Genomic DNA, 5,748 nt, shown 5'->3' with positions numbered 1-5,748 from the left:
ACTACACATCTTTCAGCGCAATGGCTGAATCATTCCTGGCAAAAGTGCTGATATTTTTTTGGTCCCTCGGGTTGCGAGGCTGTTTTGTGAGCAGCTTAAAGTCAGCCCACAGACAGGGTGTAAGAGCAGTGGCAGGAGCAGCCATATTTCACAGCCAGAGATTTGAGCGCAGGAGACGCTGACGTGCACAAACTGTTTTCTGTCACAGCGGTGCACTGGGCACTACCTGACGTTCACTCCCAAAGCGAGGCCTTGACACAGCAATGCAACAGTGACACCACATGGAACAGTGTTCATGAGACATCACAAGGGCCTGGAGAAAACCTTTCATACAATAGATAATACATGAAGAAGCATCAGAAAAATAATAAGAAAACGATATAATCAATGTGAGTTTGTATAATTCAACAGTGTTATCACTGAAAAAAAAAAAAAACATTTTGGCAAGGCAAGTTCCATGATTGCTGGATAGTGGCTCATCCTTGAAGCAACTATATAATCATCTGCAACATGGTAATCAAGTCTACATATAATGAGACAGCGGGAGAGGAGGCCTTGGGGTTAAAAAGGAATCAGAGATCAGAGAGAGAGAGACCAAGGCAAGCAGAGGTTTTCAGAAGTTAAAAGTCAGTCGTTGGGGCTTGGACTTTAAGAGGAATTTGTCAACAGTAAAAGAGAATGCAATATGAGGTCAAGGTCTGTATTCAGAAATCATCTTGCAGTCTAAACCTTCATGAGATTCCACTAGAAAGCTTCTTATCTTCACCTGCGATGTTCTGTGAAAAAGCTCCACTCTAAATCAAACCCTTTATGAACACGGGCTCGAGTCCAAACGCTTAGCTCTAAAAGGAGAGGCCAAAGCTTGGGACCAGGAGACTACATTTAATATTACCCTTTGTCAGCTATATCTAATAAATCAGACCATTCTGTCACTAGGAAGCATGCCATGGAGAATAGATGATATTCAAGGATATAGTGGGCCAAGATGATTTTATGCAATTGGCAGTCCTTCTAAATTTGATTCAGCTGGCAAATATTTGTTATCCTTCTCTGTTTCATTTTAGTGTTGAGTGAGATGATCGCATTGATCTGATAAGGTATGCTTTACATGTGTTGCATCCCTATACGCTTGATAATGGCTTTTTAATCAGACTTTTGGTTGTAAGACCAAACATTTATACGGGGCTCCTGGACGTAGATGAAAACATCCAAACTGAAAATGAAACTAGCAAATGATTGCGTGAAGATTGTCTCTGTATGCTCCTTTGATAAGACACGGCACTGTGAGCACGGTCTCTATCAAAGGTCTCGGAATGTCACCATCAAATGAACAGAAAATTGGCTAAGACATTTGTTCGGTGGCCAAGTCAGTCTCAGAGGATCTGGAAAACAAACAATCTCCGTATGCTTTCTGACTGAAGCTCAGGAAGGACACACAATATAGAGATTAAAAGGAATCCGTGAATGCATTTGTTTTCTTTAGATTTTTATTCAAACACTAAAAGACAAAAGAGATTGATTGTTTAAAAAAACCTAAAGCAGTTTGCATGCCAGAAATTGCAAACAATATTTTTCACATCAAAAGCAATGTGTGACATTCAGTATTTGACAAGATATAAATCATCACGTCAAAATATGTAATGCTGCATAACATTTTCCCTCTCAAAAACGGGCTTCAATGTCAGTGTTTCAGTAAATGCACAGAGGAACTACTCTACGCCGAGAATGGCTACGTAGACCAGACCAGACCAGACCAGACCAGACCAGACCAGAACTCCCGCTCCGGAGGTCTGGCTTTGCGTTTGAAGCAGGTGCATGAGTGGTGCGCTCCCATATGGCAGCTCCCGCTAAACTGAGTCTGAGTCGCTAGCGTCCAGGCTGACCTGTGTAGGTGTGCGCCCACCGAACTGCCACTCCTGCCAGTAGCTCCACTGCCACGTGCCCCTGCACAGACTCTCCAGGCTCTGCTGGAAGGAGCGCCGCGCTCTCTCCTCCTCCAGGTTAGAAACCCCCTCCTCCTCCTCCTCCTCCTCCTCAGGTATGCCGGCGCAGGTGAACTGGGTCTCCTGGTGCCAGTTAGAGGCCTTGGCCACGAGCGAGCGCTGGGGGAATTCCTCCATGGCTAGAGCCGTCAGGCGAGCAGGCAGCGCGTTTAACCTGGCCGTCGCCATAGATGATGAATAGACCCTGGAGTGTTTTAACCTAGATTTTTTTGGGGGGTTCTCCAGAGGGGCAAGATGCACCGAAAACCCCAATTTCTCTCCCTCTCCCAGAAGATTAAAAGCAGAAACAAGGAGGTGGTCTCCTAGGTCCAGTTGTAGTCCTGGCTGTGATCTGATCCTCCCACCAGAGAGTGCTCTCACGGCTGCTGTCTGTCCAGCACTGAAGACAGTTTCTTTTCTGTTGCAGGTCTGTAGTAGCTGCTCTTTCTCTTTTGCATGCACTCACAGTTCTTTCTCAGGAGCGGTGAGTGCTTTTCGAAGAGCTCTACCCTAGCCCGGATTTATATAGGCCTTAGCTTCCCACTCACCTCGCTGCCATTGGCAGGCCCCTCCTCTCAACACACTGTCACAGTTCCGGCTTCCATTCTCATCCACCGGAATCGGGGCCCGGAAATAGACATGCATGGAGCGGCGACGAGCAAGGGGATGCGCTGGGGAGCTGTCATGGCAACAGCAGAAACTATCGAGCTGGATTAGAAAACACAGAAGCGCTCTAACAAAGAGAAGAAAAAGCATCATAGGGCTTCCTTGAGATGATAATGAGAATGATGCCTCTCGTCCTTATAAAACAAGAGGAAACAGCATCCCCCCGCCCACACATACACAAACATGCACATTTGCCCAAACAGCCGGGGGCCTTGTGGGGGTGATCTGGAGATCCAGTCCTATTTTGGAGCCTTGGTACAGATGGCCTGTGGCTGCAGGGGGTAGGGAAGGCTGTCACGGAGTAACAGCAGTGAGAGGATGGTTAGGAAAAGATGAGGAGGAACAATTATGGAAACCCCTTATGTAATGCAATAAGGCATCGAATTAAGGGAGTCCTGGCAACAATGTGCACAAGGAGGATTTCCCGTTGTCAGTACATCTACTGTAATGGACAGATCACCACAGAGCACTGAGACACTGACCCCAGGTCAGGAGAGATGAAACAGTGCTGTGTTTCAATAAGTAAATATGTAGGTCAGAAAAATCTATGAACAAGCTATGGGCGGTGCTTTAGAGTGAAGTAACCAAAGTATTTGTGTACACTTGGCTCAGATAAGCTCCCTGCAGGGTCTCCATATGCCAATTACAGAGAAGTGCACACGCAGCGTTTTAGCTGTCTCCCTGGGACAGTGGTTGTGAAGCATGATTCTTTGAATCGGTGCCAGCAAAAGAAGAAACACTTGAAGCACAGGGAGAGGATGATGATGATGCATGCTACTGTGGTTATAAGACATGACCAGCAGGTGGCGCTCTACATGCTTGGAGAGGGGGGCTCTCTAGTCCATTCTTCCCAGGGACCACGGATATCAAATTCTGTCTCTTCGTGACCACCTGACATTGATGAGGTGTCCACACTCTATGCTGATGTACAGCACACACACTTAGATAGACCTGAGTGATCAGAGGACACACACTGGCCTTCCAACACGTCAAATGTTGAAATGTTTAACCATCACTATAACTTTCCCCTGCTCTGTTTTCCTTTCAACAGAATGATGGACTTGCGGTTTTAAAGACAAATTCCAAATTTCTCACTAAGTCCTCAAACCAGAGGAGTGGGGTAGTGCCATCTAGCTTCAGGTACAGAGGTGGTCTAGTTACATGGAATCAGGGCATGGCTGCTTCATGTGAGCCCGTCCCAACAAAACTACAAGCAATGCCCTTCAGATAACATGACATTTCACTGGTGCTATTTAATAAATGAAACTGAAGAAATTAAACTGAAAAACGTCTAAATCAGACAAACACACAGTGTGTAATAGACTGTAGTAGTTCTGAGAAAGTGAAAGTGACTATGTTCTGGCAGAGGTAGTGACACACACACACACTCAGAATTTGATCTCTGCATTTTACCCATCCAGGGTAGAGATGCACACAGCACACAGTAAAGTGAAGCACACTAACCCGGAGCAGTGAACTGCTTTGAGCGTCCCGGGGAGCAGTGATCTGGGTTAGGTGCCTTGCTCAAGGGCACCTCAGCCCTGGATGTGGGCATGGGAAGTATTGGGAAGTATTTATTTAAGTACAATACATGGGAAGTATTTCCACTTGATGGCCCATAGAAGCAGTCACATTCTGCACCCTAAATTATGGGTTGTCAGTAGTGACGCCAAGTATAACATACCTTATTTTGGATACAGAATGCATTGTGCTACAATGATATATGTTGTGGACAAAAATGACTGTTGCCAACGGATGTTCATTGTGTCCACTTATTAATGGAAGTATGATAAATTTGGTCCAATACCAAAAGCAGTCCGTCCACAAAAGGAAAGGCTGCTTGAACTTTCGTAGATGTCATTGTTTTGTTAAGTTCAAAATGAATAATGTCCATAAGTGGACACAATTATGTAATGGCACAGAATGCTCATAGTGTAGCACTGTGTGCATTTCCAATGGTCTAAGGGTCAAGACTGGCACAAGCCAATAGAATCTGTGGCTGCCATTGGGAAAAAAACTGCCGTGCTGTGTAAAAATGCCATATGACCAGGGTGGACCGTGTTCTATTACCAAGTTTCACTGCTCTCCTGTTCAGTTGAGGAGAAAGAGTTTGCATTGTGTGGCCAATTTTAGTTACAGGAAAATACAAGTATCTGCGCCAGAGCAACGTGTTGGAGCAGCTCTTACAATTATTGCCACTGGTTTTGGGTCACGGAATTAGAAAATAGGTATGGCCTGCGGTATTTAAAACGATAAGACTGTTTAACCATGAAGGCAAGTGATCAGCACAGAATGGTGTAATAGTGCAATAGCAATAGGCTGCTTAGCCATAAAAAGACATAACAATCTTGAGTATAAAACGGTTTTCTGTGTTAGCCAAGTTGGGTTCTTTTTCATGAACCTGAAACCCAGCATATGCAAATCTCAGAGAAAGCCTCAACCTCTCGGGGGGGCTTCTGTTCCATCCTTCCCACCAACGGAATGGTGCTCTGTGTCTGTAACTGTGGAGAAAACCCCTTGGCAAAACTTTGAATCTTCAATGTTAGAAATGTTTCAATCTGGGAGCTACCTCAAGGGTCCCCTTCAGCCCTGGGTCCCTGGGCCTTAGGGTGACAGGCAGAAGAATGTAGGCAACCTTTCATGAATAACCTGCAACGGTGATTTGGTGTGGTGCACATTGTATTATTCTCTTCAAACAATGGACCAGCCAGTACCTCATACATCATCTTATGAAGCAGCAGTTCCACTGAGGTCAACTAAATGTCAGACATTTCCTTAGGTTTGGCTGTGTCTCAAGTGCATTGTTTACCTTATGTCAGCAATTCATTACATGACTGCACTGCGTAACAATCACAATATTTGCATACATAATGCTTACACACTTTCTATTGCTTGCAACATAGATTTGCATGCATATCAAATTCTGACACTCCCAATAAATGGCACATGAAACAGACATTACTTTGAAAGCATTTTAATCACCATTATAAATGCATGAGCAATGGGTTCTGTTATGGTCTAGAAAAATTATCTAATTGACTCCACAATTGACACAGTATAGAAGCATCATACTGAATGGATGAAACTCCATATCCGAAAG

The sequence above is a fragment of the Sprattus sprattus genome (genome assembly GCF_963457725.1).
Source record: "Sprattus sprattus genome assembly, chromosome: 8".
Classification (NCBI taxonomy): Eukaryota; Metazoa; Chordata; class Actinopteri; order Clupeiformes; family Clupeidae; genus Sprattus; species Sprattus sprattus.
The sequence above is the reverse complement of the archived record's forward strand: the minus strand, read 5'-3'. Positions refer to the sequence as shown.